Genomic DNA, 19,091 nt, shown 5'->3' on the forward strand with positions numbered 1-19,091 from the left:
GGTCCTTCGTGCGCTTCTGAGAACGTGGCAGTAGTGCATTCAGGGTCTGGCGTTTAAAACTTACAACAGTTTTAAAGTGTTTTTGCAAAAATAAGAGTTTTTGACAATTCCACTTTTTTCATGCCCACATCCAAACCTGCACTATTGTTATTCATCCTTAACTTCCTCTTTTGTTTTGGAGACAAAGAAGTCGCTTTCAATATCGCATTTAATCCCCAGTCACCCAGAGGACTTTGCACTTTTTTCCTATAGTTGATCTTTTGTCATGCTATTCATAGCTCTGATCTCTCCAATTGCTTGGACTCCTCAGCCTGTAAACACGCTCAAGTAGTCACAATCCTAAAGCCAGACAAGGCTGCTCTACCTACGCTTCTTTCGATTTTTGTTTCCTCCATTATTCTCCTTTTCAGACATTAGGAAAGAACCATCTGTAGTCATTTCTCACCAACCCAGTTAGTCTTCAACAGCCTTCTCCATACCTGATGAAATTGCTTTAAAAAAAAAATTTTTTTTTTTTTAAAGTAATCTCTACATCCAACCTGAGGTTTTAACTCAGCCTGGAGAGGAGTCCCAGGGTCCAATGACTGAGCCAGCCAAGTGCCCCCTGAAACTGCATTTGATAGGTTGTCAGGGACTTTCTATCAAATGTGCCTCCATCCCCTCATCTATCTTTACTTGTCATTCTTCACCTCCTCTGGCTTTTGTTGATTCTAATCTTTTGTTAAAAGCGGATTGGGGGGACGACTGGGTACTCATTTGGTTAAGTGTCTGTCTTCAGCTCAGGTCATGATCCCCAGGGTCCTGGGATCAAGTCCCACATCGGGCTCCTTGCTCCTAGGAGAGCCTGCTTCTCCCTCTGCCTGCCACTCCCCCTGCTTGTGCTCTCTCTGACAAATTAATAAATAAAAAATTTTAAGGGGTGCCTGGGTGGCTCAATGGGTTAAGCCTCTACCTTCGGCTCAGGTCATGATCTCAGGGCCCTGGGATGGAGCCCCACGTCGGACTTTCTGCTTGGCGGGGAGCCTGCTTCCCCATCTCTCTCTGCCTGCCTCTCTGCCTACTTGTGATCTCTCTCTCTGTCAAATAAATAAATAAAATCTTAAAAAAAAAAAAAAAGCCTATTGGGTGACCCATCATTCTATCCAGAGTTCTCTTCTAGTCTCTAGGTAAGGATGGCCAGGTGATAGAATTCTGACCAATGAGACTTAAATAGGACTTTTGGTAAAGTCTTACTTTTCTGATAAGGGTCCAGCAGCCATACAGGCCTTCATTCTTTCTCTTTTGCTTTTCCTGCCTATGGAGAAGGTTTAACAATCATCTTGTAACTGTAGCGATGAAGGCTAGATGCTAATGACGGTGGTAGAAGAGAGAGGAAGAGCTTGAGTTCTTCATGGAATTGAGGATCTGTTGTACCAGCTCTGAACATCTTGTTGTTTGACACAAATAAGTCAGTCCCTTTTTAAGCCCCTGAAGGTTGGGTTTTCTGTAAGGATAACCTGCAAACTATTATTTCTTGGCTTTTACAAAAGCATTCTCTACTAGTCCTCTGTATTTTAAAACCTTATTTACTGACTCCTCTTTTTGTTATCTTTTGCGTAAATATTAATGTTCCTAAGATACCCATTTTGTCTCTTTACCCTCTCCTCCCGTTTTCCATTACTTTGAGCTGCTTCTGATGACATCATCAACTCCAGTGACTCCAATTCCTCCCTTACCCAAACCATGTGTCCTCCCCTCAACCTCTGCTCTGTCTTCCAACGACCTCTCCCCTTAGGTCTGTGTTGGTTAGGATCCTCTGAAACAATCTCCAGTTAGGATGATACAAAAAGACAAATGTACTTATCATAAGGATACAGAGGTATTTTTACATAATCCACAGGCAGGAATGCAGATGGTGTCATAAAAGGATTGGAAGGAAAGGGAAAGCTGTAAGGAACACAGGCAGCGTGGGTCTCTGTCTCTCTCCTATTTACTTCCTTCTAACATCTGCTTACTTCTTACCTCTCTGCAAACCAGCTTTGTCTCCTGCTTAGTCCATATGGAAACCTATAGTTGCTGCAAGCTCTGTGTTAGATATCTAGACACATACAGAGATCGATTTACATTTTTCTCCAGGGGCTTCTCCATTGGCCCGGTTTGGAACAGGTGTTTATACCAAAGATATATGGCCAGTGAGATAGGAATATGTAGCAAGCCAATCCCTTTGGATGGGATATACGGGCTATTAGTGGTTCTGGAGAAAGGATTGTTCAGTGGCTTCCCTTTGTGCCAAAAATATCTCTATAATGTGGAAAAGTGAAATCATCTATTTTTTAAAAGATTTTATTTATTTGACACAGAAAGAGACAAGCAAGGGAAGCTGCAGGCAGAGGGAGAGGGAGAAGCAGACTCGGCACTGAGCAGGGAGCCCAAAGCGGGGCTTGATCCCAGGACCCTGAGATCATGACTTGAGCTGAAGGCAGATGCTTAACTGACTAAGCCACCCAGGCGTCCCTGAAATCATATTTCTTGCTACATTTCCCCCTCCCCATACTTTATAGGTAGGTTGGTGTGTTCAATGGCTATTCTAGCTGCCTAGACAAGTGAGAGCTTATGGTGCTGAATCTGGGGGTAGGGGTCTGTGCCGTGGATAAGGAAGGGATGGATCTGGTCTAAAGACAGCAGAATGTAGAGCTAAGGATAATCTAATATGTAGCATCCTGGACAAAACTAAAATGGGGAAGAAAGTAGCAGGTCAAGTGAAGCCCCTTAAAGGGACTAGGTAGATAGAGTGGAATATAGCTACATGTCAACCAAATGGAAATTGGGGAAGCCAGTCCAAAGGAAGGTCTAAGTGGGAGTTCAGGAACATAGTTAGATACACCATTAGGCAGAGGAAGAGGCATGGGGCTTTCTGTAAGGTCCCTGGCCTCAGGACAGATGAAACAAGGATCTAAGGTCTAAGGTAGTTTAGACACCACATTCAGTTGATTATGAAGCAATAGCATCTTCATCCCTTTTGGACTCTTTTGGCATTTTCAGCCAATCATCAAATCCTGGTACTTTTACCTCAGCAATATCTTTCAGATTTGTGACCTTTTCTGAACTTCCCACTGTCATTGTCTTTGTTCAATTTCTTATCACTTCAGGTCCTGCTCAATAACCTCTGTAGTAGTTTCCCGGGGGTGTTGTAACAAAGTGCCACCAGCCAAATGGCTTCAAGGAACAGAAATTTATTGTGTCAGAGGCTAGAAGTCCAGTGGGTTCCAGGCTTGATACCTTCTTCGGGCTGTGGGGGAGAATCTGTTCCAGGCCCCTTTCCTAGCTCCCGGTGACTTGCTGGGCAATCTTTGGCAATCCTTGGCATGTAGGAGGACCATTCCAGTCCTCCATTGTGATGTGGCATTTTTCCTGTGTCTCTTCACAAAGACTCCCTTCTGTGAGTGTCTGTGTCTGTGTCCAAATTTCCCCCTTTCTGTGAGGACACCAGTCCTATCAGATAATGACCTCATTTTAGCTTTGAGCATCTGTGAAGACTGTTTCCAAATAAGGCACATTCGGAAGTTCTGAAGGACTTCCTTGTATCTCTTTTGAGCGATATAATTCCGTCTATGACAGCCTCCCATATCCTCACTCACCTAGGATAAGGTCTGAATAATAATGTAATACACGTCCCAATCCTAATGTGGCCTCTGAGATCTAGTCAGTGACCCCTCTATTCATGCTAGACTTTCCCCCCCTATGCTATTGTGTCCTCTTCTGATATCCTTTTCAACCTCCATCTGGTCAGCAAATTTCTCTTCATCTTTCAAGGCCCAGGGCAAATATTATCTCCCCTTTGTAATCTTTCTCAACCACTTATATCCTCAAGGAGAATTGATTGTTCACTCATCTGTGTTCCTACAGTGGTTAAGCAAGGAATACTCTATACTTCTAGGATATCTCATATCTTCTATAATATATGTCATATTGAATTATGGCTCTTGGTTTGGCTGTCTGGCTAGATGGCAAGTTCCTCAAGGCAATTACTAATTCATTGTTATTTCCCCAGCAAGCACAACAGCCCACACGATAGTGGTGCTCTGCAAATGCTCACTGAGTGGAAATGAGCTGTTAACCATACTTCTCTATGACCTTGAACTTCTATATATGTGCGGTCTGCACTTAACCCAACGAGCTTCATGATGAGCTGAAACGGAATAATTTTATGATCCCTAAGTTTTGCCTTTGAATAATCCAGGAACAATTTCAATTTTAAGTAGATTTGGATTATGCTGAGTACAAATAATATTTTAATGAGAAGTGTTTTTAGAAGGTTTAGCTTAGGGGCGCCTGGGTGGCTCAGTGGGTTAATGCCTCTGCCTTCGGCTCAGGTCATGATCCCAGGGTCCTGGGATAGAGCCCCACATCGGGCTCTCTGCTCTGTGGGGAGCCTGCTTCCTCCTTTCTCTCTCTCTGCTTGCCTCTCTGCCTACTTGTGATCTCTGTCTGTCAAATAAATAAATAAAATCTTTTTTTTTTTTTTAAAGATTTTATTTATCCATTTGACAGAGAGAGATCACAAGTAGGCAGAGAGGCAGGCAGAGAGAGAGAGGAGGAAGCAGGCTCCTTGCCGAGCAGAGAGCCCGATGCGGGACTCGATCCCAGAACTCTGGGATCATGACCTGAGCCGAAGGCAGCGGCTTAACCCACTGAGCCACCCAGGGGCCCCATAAATAAAATCTTTATTAAAAAAAAAAAAAATAAGGTTTAGCTTAGAAAATAAGGCACATAGTTAGGGCATATTTAATTTAAGAGAGCTGCTTACACTGTTACTCAGGATATACTGCTTTGATTTGTATATTTTAAAATCAAGTGAAAGTATGACAAGTGCCAAAAAGGAGGATCTAGCCTCTTTCTGTTGTTTATTGCCCAGGAGTCAAGAGACCTGTGTTCAGGTCCCTGTGTTGCTACAAACTTTGGGGACTTTTTGCAATTACTCAATTTCTCTGTTCTCTCTGCTTCCTCACCTGGACACTAAAACAAGTTGATCTACGTCAGTGTTTTTCAAACTGGAAGTTATAAAATCAATTTCATGGGTAACTGCCAGAACTAAAAACAAAACAAAACACCAGAGTACATCACACATAATAAAGATGTTTGTTTTGGGGCTCCTGGGTGGCTCAATCAGTTAGGTGTCTGCCTTTAGCTCAGGTCAAGATCTCAGGGTTCTGGGATCAAGCCCCACTTGGGACTCCCTGCTCAATGGGGAGTCTGCTTCTCCCTCTTCCTCTGCCCCCCCACTCATGCTCGCTCTCTCTCTCTCCCTCAGATAAATACAACCTTTAAAAAAATGTTTGTTTCATGAGACTTTTTAGTAATGTGTGTTGTATGTGAGCGTGTGTGTATGTGTGTATACCTCATCTTCTTTATCCATTCATTAGTCAAGGAAGGTTTGGGGTCTCTCCACAGTTTGGTTATTGTAGATAATGCTGCTATAAACATCAGGGAGTACCTGCCCCTTCAAATCAGTATTTTTGTATCCTTTGGTTAAATACACAGTAGCGCAATTGCTGGGTCATAGGGTAGCTCTATTTTCAACTTTTTGAGGAACCTCCATAATGCTTTCCAGAGTGGCTGCGCCAGCTTGCATTCCCACCAACAGCGTACGAGGGCTCCCCTTTCTCTGCATCCTCGCCAACACCTGTTGTTTCCTGTGTTGTTAATTTTAGCCATTCTGACAGGTCTGAGACCATATTTCATTGGGGTTTTGATTTGTATTTCACTGGTGAGTGATGTCAAGCATCTTTTAATGTGTTTGTTGGCCATCTGGATGTCTTCTTTGGACAAACATCTCATTCTTAATTCCTCTCTTTGTCATTCCCCCATAAGTATTCTTTTTTTTTTTTTAAGATTTTATTTATTTATTTGACAGAGAGAGATCACAAGTAGACAGAGAGGCAGGCAGAGAGAGAGGAAGAAGCAGGCTCCCTGCTGAGCTGAGAGCCCGATGTGGGACTCGATCCCAGGACCCTGAGATCATGACCCGAGCCGAAGGCAGCGGCTTAACCCAGTGAGCCACCCAGGCGCCCCCCCCCATAAGTATTCTATCAGCAAATTCCATAGGCTGTGTATTTAAAATATATTGATCTAACAATTTCTTCCCACTTTCCCCTCTGCCACCATGATCTGAGTTGTTGTCACCTCTGGTCTGGATTACGGTCACAGTCTCTAGTTAGGTCTTGCCCTGCTAGTACCATTGCCATTTTCCACCTAGCAGCTATAATGACCCTGCAAGATGTAAGTAAGGTCCCCTCACTTCTGTGCTCAGGAACTTCTAATGGCTTCTTATCTCATGGGGAAAGTCACAGTCCTTGGTCTCTCATTACCTCTTGGGCCTCATCTTCTACCTTCCCTTCAATACCTTCACAGCATGCTGGTTTCCTTGATGTTTCTCCAACGTGAGAGGCAGGCTGCCACCTCAACATCTTTGTACCTGCCGTCCCCTCTGGAAGGGCTCTTTTCTTTTGTCTTTGCAAGCCCTGCATCTCTCGCCTCATTCAGGCTCCATTTGAATGTCTTCATGGAGATTTCCTTCCCTGTTCTATGTACCCCAGCCCCTTCTCTGCTTTATTTTTCTCCATAGTGCGTATCATCATATAGGTTGATATGCATTTTACTTATTTATTTTGTTTATTGTCTGCCTCCCCGAAGAGAATGTAAGCTCCATCAGGGTAGGGTTTTTTGTTTTGGACTGTTTTATTCATGGTTGTGAACCAATGCCCAGCACAGTACTTGGTTTATAATGACCACTGATAAATATTTGTTTAATATTTGTTTAATAAATTCAAGCTGCCCATAAGTTTCCCTCTAGAAGACAAAATCAGGGTAACTTAAATAGGATCTTTATTTTCTTTTTCAAGATAGTATTTTTAAGTAATCTCTACACCTAACATGGGGCTCGAACTTACAACCCTGAGATCAAGATACAGATGTCGTGAAAAGAAGGGCCATCTGTACCCCAATGTTTATAGCAGCAATGGCCATGGTCGCCAAACTATGGAAAGAACCAAGATGCCCTTCAACGGATGAATGGATAAGGAAGATGTGGTCCATATACACTATGGAGTATTATGCCTCCATCAGAAAGGATGAATACCCAACTTTTGTAGCAACATGGACGGGACTGGAAGAGATTATGCTGAGTGAAATAAGTCAAGCAGAGAGAGTCAATTATCATATGGTTTCACTTATTTGTGGAGCGTAACAAATAGCATGGAGGACAAGGGGCGTTAGAGAGGAATAGGGAATTTGGGTAAATTGGAAGGGGAGGTGAACCATGAGAGACTATGGACTCTGAAAAACAATCTGAGGGGTTTGAAGTTGGGGGGGGTGGGAGGTTGGGGGAACCAGGTGGTGGGTATTATAGAGGGCACGGCTTGCATGGAGCACTGGGTGTGGTGAAAAAATAATGAATAATGTTTTTCTGAAAATAAATAAATTGAAAAAAAAATAAAAAAATAAAAACCTGAAAAAAAAAAAACAAAAAAAACGTTACATGCTCTATGGACAGAGCCAGCCAGGCACCCCTGATAAGTGATCTTTAAATTGAAAAGATAGTGACATTTGATTTCAGACATGAGGGCTGAAGACTTTGGATGGGAATTCAAGGAAAAGTATTTCTGGGTATGAAGAACAGACACCGGGCGTTATCAGTTACGATTCTGTGTTTATAAACTGAGTGTTGCACAATCTTTTCCTACCAAGGATTAATTTTGATAAGAAATCTGATGTCAAAAAAAAAAAAAAAAGAAATCTGATGTCAAAGCTGGCTGTTTTCCTAGTGGTTCTATGAGGGAATCACGACGCGGATTACTGAGGGCTTCCTGTGACGTGACCGACATCCTCACTGCCCTCAATCCCAGCTCCTCAGACTCGGGCTGATGATGCTGGAACCCTGGTTCTGACTTAATTGGTGAGCTAGTCTCTTTGAACTGTCTTGAGGCTGTTGGGGACAAGTAGAGTCTTCCCAAGTTTATGAATAGAACGGGCTGGAATGATTGCTTAGAATTAGAAGTCAGTTTGCAGTGTATGTTCATGCCATTCTCAATACTCTAAAAACTTACGATCTTCACAGTTCGCTTCCGAATAGGGCAGTTCATCCAAAGTGAATCAGAAGTCAATTTACGAATTAAAAATACAATAGTAGTTTTCTACCGCGTGTAGGCATTATTATTGTTTTGGTATATTTGCCCTGCGAGGGACACGTGAACGGTAGAATTTCCTCTGTTTGCTCCTTTATACTTAAACGATACGACTCTGCAGCCGTTGCATCAGGGAAGGCTGTTGCCATTTTTCATTTGGACCAATGTGCAAGTCCACTCTCAGTCTCTCCCACTCTAAATGACCTGAATAAACATGGACAGGAAGGGAAAAAAATCCCGAGTGGACAAAGTTTAAACCTGCAATGGCTGGGGCGGGGTGCGTAGAGCCCAAGTAACTCCATTAGAGCATTGAGTAGAATGAAGACTCTAAACAAAGACAACGGTGAATTGTAGAAAGAGAAAGTTACAGTTCATATGGACGCCTGAATCGGTAGACTTAGAACTCTTGCCTGCTAAAGAGGAGGGACTGATCCAAATGATGACTGATATGTAAGAGGGGTTTATTATTTTAAAGATTTTTATTTATTTATTTGTCAGAGAGAGGGAGAGAGCACAAGCAGGGGCAGCGGCAGGCAGGGGGAGAAGCAGGCTCCCTGCTCCGAAGCGGGACTTGATCCAAGGACCCTGGGATCACGACTTGAGCCAAAGGCAGCTGCTTAACTGACTGAGCCAGGTGCCCCTTATTTTTTTTTTTTTAATCATTTTACTTATTTGTTTTTATGAGAGAGAAAGAGAGAAAGAACACTTGAGTGAGCATGAGCAGGGGTGGGGAGACAGAAGGAGAAGCAGACTCCCCACTGAGCAGGGAGTCCAGCTTGTGGGGGGGGTTTCGATCCTAGGACCCTGGGTTCATAATCTGACCTGAAGACAGACATTTAACTGAGTGAGCCCCCCAGGAGCCCCTGTAAGAGTGATTTTAATATGCGTGCACTCTCGTAAACCATGCACATTCGTTCAGACAGAGCACGCGTGTGACTGTCAGGACTTTTGTGAGAAATACACACCTGGGTGGTGAATGAAACATCTGCTGGAAAGGCTAGCTGCAGTGTTTCATGTCACCCCTCTGGAATGCCTGTTTTGGACTTCTATATCAGTTGGTTGTAGTTTTGTTTTGTTTTGTTTTAAATTTATGTATTTATTTTAGAGAAAGAGCGCTCTAGTGAGCCAGGGGAGGGGCAGAGGGAGAGAGAGAATGCTGGAGCAGACTCCACTCGGAGGCAGAGCGGGACGTGGGGCTCGATCCCAGGACCCGAGATCATGGCCTGAGCCTAAACCACGAGTCTGCGGCTCTCCTGACTGCGCCACCCGGCGCCCCAGTTGGCTGTCGTCTTGTAACTGTTTATTTGTCTCTGCTGCTTCACAAGTCATTCCGGTGGACCAGATTCTGGTCAATTCCACCTTGTATATATCTTTAAAATCTGTTTACACTCTGCCTGCCCCAATACTCTTTCCCTGATTCTTTTTTTTTTTTTTTTTTTTTTAAAGATTTTATTTATTTATTTGACAGAGAGAGATTACAAGTAGGCAGAGAGGCAGGCAGAGAGAGAGAGGAGGAAGCAGGCTCCCTGCTGAGCAGAGAGCCCGATGCGGGACTCGATCCCAGGACCCTGAGATCATGACCTGAGCCGAAGGCAGCGGCTTAACCCACTGAGCCACCCAGGCGCCCTTTTTTTTTTTTTTTTTTTTTAAAGATTTTTTATTTATTTATTTGACAGAGACAGATCACAAGTAGGCAGAGAGGCAGGCAGAGAGAGAGAGAGGAGGAAGCAGGCTCGCTGCTGAGCAGAGAGCCCGATGCGGGACTCGATCCCAGGACCCTGAGATCATGACCTGAGCCGAAGGCAGCGGCTTAACCCACTGAGCCACCCAGGCACCCTCTTTCCCTGATTCTGACCCTTCTCCTCTCTTACCAAAGTTGTTACAAGCTCAGCTCCTCAGGTTTTGTCTAACTCCAGAAGGTCTTCAAGACTCTTTCTGACACATAGGATAATCTCACCACTTTGCAGCTCAAACTACTTCAAATACCCCATGTATGTACCCATACACATTGCTTAAAGAACAACACTTAAACTTGGCATTAAAGATACACTTTGGTACCGTTGGATTTTCCTTCACTTTCTACTTTCGGTTTGCTTGTACATTATTATGCTTAGTGAGCTCCTGAAATGCCCCAGACCGAGAGGGCAGCTTTACAAAGGTAGAGACCGAGGCGGTACTATGCTGTCGTTCTGCCGTGCTCCCCGCGTGGCTCTCATCTCCAAAACGACCACGGAAGCATCTATTTCGTGCTGACATTCTCCCGAGCAGGACGAAGGATGTGTGAAGTGCTCCTCCTCTGCCTGATTCTCAGCGAATCTCAGGGCTTTAGTGAAAGCAACTTTAAAAGAGAAACTCTCTTTCTGTTGGACTTGGAACTTTGAGGCTAGTGCGTACAGCCTGGACAGGGTCTGCCTGAGGGTGGAACTCACATAGAGGAAGCCCAGCTCTTAAACCCAGAAAGAAACAGTTCTTTTCAGCTCATCTGATCCCTAGCATCAAGCCAGAGCTAAAGCCAAGATATACCCTTGGATTTTTATTTTTTTATGATTTACTTATTTGAGAGAGAGAACATGGGCACATGAGTGGGGAAGGGGCAGAGCGTGCGAGAGAAATCCTCAAGCAGACTCCCCACTAACCACAAAGCCGGATGGAGGGCTAGATTCTAGGACCCTGAGATCATGACCTGAGCTGAAATCAAGAGTCAGACACTTAACTGACTGAGCCACCCAGGCGCCCTTACCCTTGTATTTTTAAATGACATGTGTGATCAAAAATTGAGGCCATGTTTCCTAAGGTGGATAAGGAAGGAAGTAGAGACAATAAAACTTGGAATGATAGATTGACATGGTGGTGATGGGGGAGTCGATGGACAGCGGGTCTTAATGATATGAAGGATGTGGCATGCGCTCCTTGGTTAAGAAAGCTGGGTGGGCAGCAAAGAGGTTCAGATATTAGAGCTGTGGGTTTGGAAGTAAGTGGTACCATTTCCGGTGATGATATTCAGGACATGACTCGAGAGAGTAGATATCTCAGGGGGTGTAGATGAAGAATGTCCACAGAGAAGGAGGTCAAGAAAGTGAGAGGCCAGTGAGTTTGATTATTTCATACCAATGGTCCCTTGGTGTAGGCCAATGACATCATGTCTGAGTTTAATTTAGCAGGAACAGAATCATCAGGGGCTGAGGTCCACTTCTCTTCTGGTTTGGTCTTTCCTAGGGATGGATCTTAGCATGAACTGGGGACTAGCCCATTCGGGCAATCCTCCAGAAATATCATCTCTTACTTTGGATAAGTACTGTGAATTCAATGTCATTCTCAATGCCAGGGACTTACAGTGTAGTTCAAGGTACAGCCATAAATATTAATAGTGATCTGGGCTAGGGATAGGATTGACAGCCTCTTTTGATGGCAGAGAAGTCTTAGAAGGGTGTGGAAATAGGTCACAGGAATACCCTTGGGTAGAGCCTAGATTCTCCTCAGGCAGAAGTTTCTAATTCATTCTAGCACAGAGATGCAAGGGTCTTCAAGTCCCCAAATTTCAATGTAATGAAGCATGACTTTAGGAGCTTAACCTGGAAAAAATTTTACATCAGACGAAACTCCATGGCTATCTCAGCCATCCAAAATGAAAATCCATGTAGGGGGGCACCTGGGTGGCTCAGAGGGTTAAAAGCCTCTGCCTTCGGCTCCGGTCGTGATCCCAGAGCCCTGCATCGGGCTCTGCTCAGCAGGGAGCCTGCTTCCTCCTCTCTCTCTGCCTGCCTCTCTGCCTACCTGTGATCTCTGTCAGATAAATAAATAAAATATTTTTTTAAAAAGTTCTTAAAAAAAAAAAAAAGAAAATCCATGTTGGCGACGCAATGAGTTAACTTGTGTAAGTTTATAATTGATAAGCAAGTTAAACATTGATATCTGTCTTTCAAGGGTAAGAATTTATTGTTAGAACAGTTGATTTTTTAGAGGCATTTCTTGTGTGAAAATAGACAGCAGAACAGTTATAGCAAAGACATTTAAAAGTGATTCACATTTAAGATGGTTAGTTTTTTAGTTTGTTTTTTTTTATTGTTTTATGGCTAGAGGTCTATAATCTACTCAACCAAGAGCAGTATCTTGAGGCACAAATTAGGAAAGAGAGGGGCTGGAATATAGTTTGTCTTTATTCCACTGGAAATTACCATTTGATTTATCAAAAGACCATTTCTACCAGGGAGCAGGTTATTCAGAAATGAAGAAATACAAATGGCAAGTAAGCACTGAAAAAAATGCCCCACTTCACTGGTAATCAAAGAGATGCAAATTAAATCAATGATGCCCAGATTTACCTATCAAATTGACAGTTCTGCTGAGGGTGACTAACTCGGTGATCAATCACTTCGGTTTTTCCTTACCTCACGTTTCCCATCACTGGAAATTAAATGACGCAAAGGTCAAGGTATAAACCATCACAATGAATTTCAGGATCATTAAAGAAAGCAATTTTGTTCGAATTTCTGAACTGTGAATGTCGAAGCAAAGTTTCCTCTAATCGCAGACCTAAGACATTTAGAAAATTTTTCTCTACACAAATGCTCAGAAACCAATATTATTAAGGGAGAGCAAAGACAAAGAATTGGCACTCTTCCAATTCTAAACCTTCTCCGATGCCAGTTATTTCTGAGTGAAAGTCCACCAAAGAGTGGTCAGGACCTCTTCACCTCATCAGACCTAAATGCCTGGGCTCCCATTATCCTTTAAGAAATGACTTTGCTTTTACTACGTTTTCTGTCAAGCAACATTTCCCTAGGAATAGGCAGCCTGAAATGTAGCCTGCATTTTTCGGTAATGGATTCACAGAGTTGCTGCAAAAGAGTGCCCATTTATTTTTATTAAAAACATAGAGCCGTTCTAAAGATTCTGTTTCTGAGTGATCTCTGTGCCCCACGTGATGCTTGAACTCACAACCCCGAGATCAAGAGTTGCGTGCTCCCCCCACTGAGCCATCCAGGCCGCCGGAGACTGAGTGTGTTGTAAGAGTCAATGTTACATTCCTCCCCTACTGAAATATATTGAATAGTATTTCCCCAACATCCTAAAGATCTCAAAAAGAAGAAGAAAAAACCTTTTTCTTCTCCTAGACCACCATCTTCAAGTCTCTTCACATGATGGTGTCTGGACAGTCGGTCTTTGAAGTCTTGGGTGGTCACCCTTTCCAACCGTCTTCTACGGCTCTCAGGGGGAATCAACAGGGAGTAACTATTGTGTGGCCAGCGGCTACCTGCACCCCGGCCCCATCCTGCGACACACACGTGCACGCCTTTCCTCCTCTTCTCACTGCTATTACCACGAGCATTTTGCTCTTCTCTTCAAATATACCTCCGGCCACCTCCACAATACACTTTTTAGAGCTGGAAGAGACCTTACAAATTATCCAGTCTTGGAGCACCCGGGGGGCTCAGTCGGTTAAGCGTCTGCCTTCGGCTCAGGTCATGATCTTGATGAGGGAGCACAGGGCTGGCTGAAGACCAAACAAAAGCTGGCGCCTTGCACCCCCCTCTCCATCCGCTCCCCCTCTGTCATAAGTGTAGCATCCCTCAGGCAGCCCTGACTGCCATGAACAATAAGCAAATAGTTAACTTGCAGAGCTCACAATCCTGCTAGACATGAGTCTCCCTTGGCTTACAAATGTCCTAAATCTCACTAACAAAGGCGATTGATAGCAGGATTGTGACATCCCGCCAAAAAGTCTCCCAGCTATCTTAATGTTAATAGCTGGTCTAAAGACAACATTGATCAAGCCACAAGGGCAAGGCCTCCGGTTTGCCTCTGACATCCTGGCACCTTGTAGGCCCTCTTTAGCATATGAAAACTCCGTAGAAACCTCCCTTCCCCTCACCTTCCCCCCCACCTTCCCCCAACTGCAGGGTACATAACCTGCCATCCCTCACAACCGGGGGCGGCCGCATCTCTGCCTGCCCACGGGTCCTGTCCCCGTGCTTTAATAAACCACCATTTTGCACCAAAGATGTCTCAAGAATTCTTTCTTGGTCATCGGCTCCGGACCTCAGCCCCGAACCTCACCTAGGTTCTAGAACTTCATCAATCTCAGGGTTCTGGGATCGAGCCTCGAGTCCGGCTCTCTGCTCAGCGGGGAGTCTTGCTTCTCCCTCTCCCCCTGCTTGCACCCCCACAAATAAATAAGTAGCATCTTTTAAAACAAAACAAAAACAATATATCGTGGCAGTTTCACCTTCATCCCCTGAGCAACAGAGAACATATCCCAAAACGTCTTCAGACCAAGATACAAAAATTTCATGAGACACCCCCCAACTGGTTATTCAACTCGCATGCCCCTGTCTGTGTAGAGAGTGTTAGGTCAGGGACTGCTGGTGAGGAGAGATGAGTTTTGGAGGGAGCTGGTAGGGTTCTGTGAGTTCCTCCTCCCTTCCCCAAGGATGCCTGCTCCTCCTCTCAAGTCCAGGGGGAGCCCCTCAACAGGACGGCTCACAGAGCTCAACAAGTGCCCCCAGCGGGTTGGGAACAACTTTTGAGGACACCTGATTAATCTGAAGAGGGAAGCCCTTGCTGGCTCTCTTCTCGCGGAGGAGAGAAGGAGAGGTTGCCGGTGTGATGGGACTAACCTCCATTCTCCTTTGTTGGAGCAAAGGACGAGTGGGTGTTTTCTATGGCCCAGAAGCAGAGCATGCATGCGGAAGACCCAGCAGGGGAAGGTCTCAGAGTCCCTCCACCAGGACTCCCTGGGAGGGGTCTGGCTACACCCAAGCGGTGCCTACAAAAGTCACATTTCAGTTCGCGCAGGTGCTAATTTCGGTCACAGGCCGTGGGGACGTGTGGTCTGTCAGAACCCCGTCTTCTCACTGTAACAGCTCCCCACTCCTTCCAAAAAAAACCCAGGCCGCACAACCCCAGATCTTGATCCTTGAAGGTCTGTTGCCTGCCATCCTCCCAGGGCCAGAGAGACAACAGAAATCAGCCCAGCTGTTTGTAAGTAGAAAGTATTTAATGCAGGAAAGAATTCCGGGGTGAAAATAATTGCTGCGAGGGTCTGGAGCGGGGCAGGCTCTGGATGGGGCTCCAGGGATGACTCCGAGGACAAGACTGGCTCCTGGACTGCTTCCTTAGGCGTCTGAGCACGATGTTGGAGCGTTATGGCCGGGTGGGGGCGGGGAGAGGGCGGGGTCAGGAAGCCACGCTACAGCGGTGTCTCCAGGAACAGGAGTCCGATGGCTCCCAGGCCATTTGCACTGGCTACGGTCCCAGCAGCAAAAAAAAGATGCCACGTACGGTGTACCCTCATTCCCCACTCCACTCAGTCCTGAATTCAAGTCCAGATGCATGCATGTGATTCATAAAACAGAGGTCCTTGGGGCGCCTGGATGGCTCAGCGGGTTAAGCCGCTGCCTTCGGCTCAGGTCATGAACTCGGAGTCCTGAGATCGAGCCCCACATCGGGCTCTCTGCTCAGCAGGGAGCGTGCTTCCTCCTCTCTCTCTGCCTGCCTCTCTGCCTGCTTGTGATCTCTCTCAAATAAATAAGTAAAACCTTTTTAAAAAAACAAAACAACAACAACAAAAAAAACAGAGGTCCTTAAGAGAATTGTATGAAAGCAGTTTTAAGCTTTCCAGCCTCTAAAAAAACCCCAAAACCAAAACCAACCAAACAAAATACCCCGCAGAAGCCAGGCAGGTTAGAATAATACATGCGCCAATCCATTGCAACCACCACACTTTATCTCTGTCTCCAAAGACTTTTGGATTTGGTCGGTCCCATTCTCCAGCAGCTTCCCAAAAAAGGATGCAGAGCAAGGAATTTTTTTGGAGAAATTTCGTGTCTAAAATGTTTTTATTTTACCCTCGTATTTACTTAATAACTTGCCTTAAAGTTTTATTGTCGGAAATAATTTTCCATCAGAATTCTGAAGACACTTCAGCTCTGTCACCCAGATTCCAGTGTTGTGCTTGAGAAGTCCTAAACATTTTTATTCTTAACCATTTGTGCGGAAACAACTGTTTTTATAAAATAAACATTTATAAAATGTTGCAATGATGCAACTTTCTTTTTTTTTTTTTTAAAGATTTTATTTACTTATTTGACAGAGAGAGATCACAAGCAGGCAGAGAGGCAGGCAGAGAGAGAGGGAGGAAGCAGGCTCCCCACTGAGCAGAGAGCCCGATGTGGGGCTCGATCCCAGGACCCTGAGATCATGACCCGAGCCAAAGGCAGCGGCTTAACCCACTGAGCCACCCAGGCGCCCGCAACTTTCTCTTTTGCTGTGGGTTCTTTCATTATGGATTCTCTTTGTTTTTCAATATGAGGATTTTTTTGGTATCTGTTTTGATTTGAGAATTTCCTTTATCTTCACTTCTTCATGCTCTTCCTGAAATGTCTGAAACTTGGATGTAAAATCTTTTGGATCTATCTCCTGATTTTCTTCTTATTATCTCCCACTTTCACTCTCTTTGTGTCTTGGTTTTCCCTTCTTACTAGATTTCCTGAACTTTATCTTTTACTCTTAACAGTGAATTTATTTTTCACTGGGCTTGAACTCACAACCCTGAGATCAAGACCTCAGCCGAGATCAAAACTCGGCTGTTTAACTGATTGAGCCACCCAGGAGCTCCTTTCCTGTTGAATTTAAAATTTTTGCTATTGTCCTTTAATTTCCAAGTAGTTTTTGTTGTTGTTGATGCCTTCTAGTTATTTTCTCTTTACACCATACTGTTTTTGTTTCACAGATACATTATTGTATGTTCTCTCTGGTAAAATTATTATTTTCAGTGTTTTGTTTTGTTTTTTAGACATGGCTTAATCAGATGCACCCAAAGTTTTATTTTGGTCCTGGCATTGTCTGCTTTTTCTGACTTCATTTTATTTTATCTAGTAGTTAATTTTGGCCTCTGACTTTCTACACTAGGTAGGTTTCAGCTTCCTTACTTCTTCTAAGTGAATTACCAAGGGTTCAACTACTTTTATCTTCTAAAGCGTGGTTGACACCCTTGTCTTGTCTTCTCTTCTTTTTGTCCTGGTGGGTTTAAGTCTTCCTTTTTATGTTAATCCTTTTTTTTTTCTTTTAAAGATTTTATTTATTTATTTGAGAGACAGCGAAAATGAGAGAGATCACAGAGGGAGAGGGAGAGGAAGAGGTAGACTCCACGCTGAGCAGAGATCCGGATGTGGGGCTCGATCCCAGGACCCAGGGATGGTGACCTGAGCTGAAGGCAGACGCCTAATGACTGAGCCACCCAGAAGCCCTCTTTTTTGGTTAGTCTATTACTCCCCGAGGTTTTGGAAATGAACAAGGATAAACAGATGTTCAACATGCTATATTTTATTTATTTATTGTTCAATACTCCGTATTTTAAAAAATGACTTTGGTGGGTGAGGAACAAAGATCCAAAGAGTGAGGAGCTCTGCCCAAGGTCCAAACACTGGCTTGTGGGAAAGACAAGCTAGTCCTTAGTTTCTCTGACTTCAAGGTGAAGCTTATCATCAGTTTCTGCTTCACCTTCCCTCCTGCCACCAGCACTTACAACCACCCGCTATTTTCCTCTATCATTCGTTCACTCATTCATTCACTTTCCAAACCCATCTTCCATGTTGTATATATGGCATAGCTAGAACATGCCTGGCATGGAGTAAGGAGTCAGTATTTAATTACTGAATAAATTAATGAAAATGTAGGTGACCTAGACCTTAGATTTCCCCTCACTTAGGATTGTGCTTTGAAGGAAGACAAAGTCTTCCCCAGGTGATGGTTGATGACAGGATTTCAGACATTTTGACTTGGGGTTTGGGAAGATAACATCTAAGCTTCTCTGTTAAAAGGCAGAAAACAGGGTGACTGGAAGCATAAAATTAGAAGACAGAGATAGGTTTCTTGGGTTCAAATCCCAACTATCTTGTAATTGGCAGAGTCTCTTCCCCCTTTCCAAAAAGTAAGCAAATTTGAGTTTTAAAGCCCCAGATCACTGTATTTTTTCAATTTCTTTTCCCTCCTGCCTCATAATTGTTCTCCCCTTTCAGAGTTGCATGGTGTCTGCTTTTGAAGAAAGGAGGCGTTTCTTTCTCTGTCTGCATGGCTAAGTGCTAACTATATTGTAGAACTTGTGTGAGTCCTCTCTCCCTCAGGCTAGAAAAGTCATTCTTTATTGTCTTGGTATTTTCCCCTAAATCTTCAGAGTATGCTCACTGTAGTGCTTAACAATGCTTTGGCTTTTTATTAACCCTGGGCATAAATTCTGACCTTTAGTGCTTTTGGCCGAAGACCACAGGAAGATAGTATTGCAACTAATTAGATTTTACTTCTAGCCCTTTTTTCTAATTGGTCCATTACTTCTTGGTAACTTAATACAGCTAAGGATAAAATCCTTTCAGATTACTGAATAACCCCTTTTTTTAGGTCCTATAGAAATTATTATTGAGTTAAGGTTTTATTCTGGGAAATATCAGACTATGGCAGAACTCCTAAAATGTTTCCTAAGAGGTTACATAGACTAAAAATCTGTCCTGTTTGATCCCTTTTGGCCTCCAAGTATTTGAGAATGTTTTCCTAAAACAGTGAGGTGGGTGAGGCCCTTTCCTTCTGCTGTTGCGTCTAGGATACACACGGAGGCAGTGCAGTCTAATGGATAGATCCCAGGTTGCAGCCTGGCTTTCCCTGCAGAGATCTGGGCGTTGACCAGTAGTACGGTTATGCTCACTGGCGTATGTTATTACATCTATATGTTTGTATGTCCATACGTAAAAGCATGTTTCTCTAATTAACAGAAGGATATTGTACATTTGGAAGGGCTACATCCGTTTGACAGTAATGGATATTAAGAGATCACTTCTGAGTGGCAGACATATTTTTTACCACCTCACTATTCTTCTCCATCTGGATGTCTTAAGAACTCCAAACACAAGAGATCCAATGTAAAATTCATTCTTTCCC

At 44.0% G+C, this 19,091-nt stretch overlaps 1 protein-coding gene across 1 annotated transcript in view; it reads right to left on the reverse strand.

The window, feature by feature from the left end:
• The window catches only part of RAB39A (RAB39A, member RAS oncogene family), a 73,409-nt gene that overhangs the window by 25,546 nt on the left and 28,772 nt on the right, over window positions 1–19,091 (reverse strand). The gene's annotated exons all lie outside the window — the stretch shown is intronic.

Source organism: Neovison vison, chromosome 7 (assembly GCF_020171115.1).
Source record: "Neovison vison isolate M4711 chromosome 7, ASM_NN_V1, whole genome shotgun sequence".
Classification (NCBI taxonomy): Eukaryota; Metazoa; Chordata; class Mammalia; order Carnivora; family Mustelidae; genus Neogale; species Neogale vison.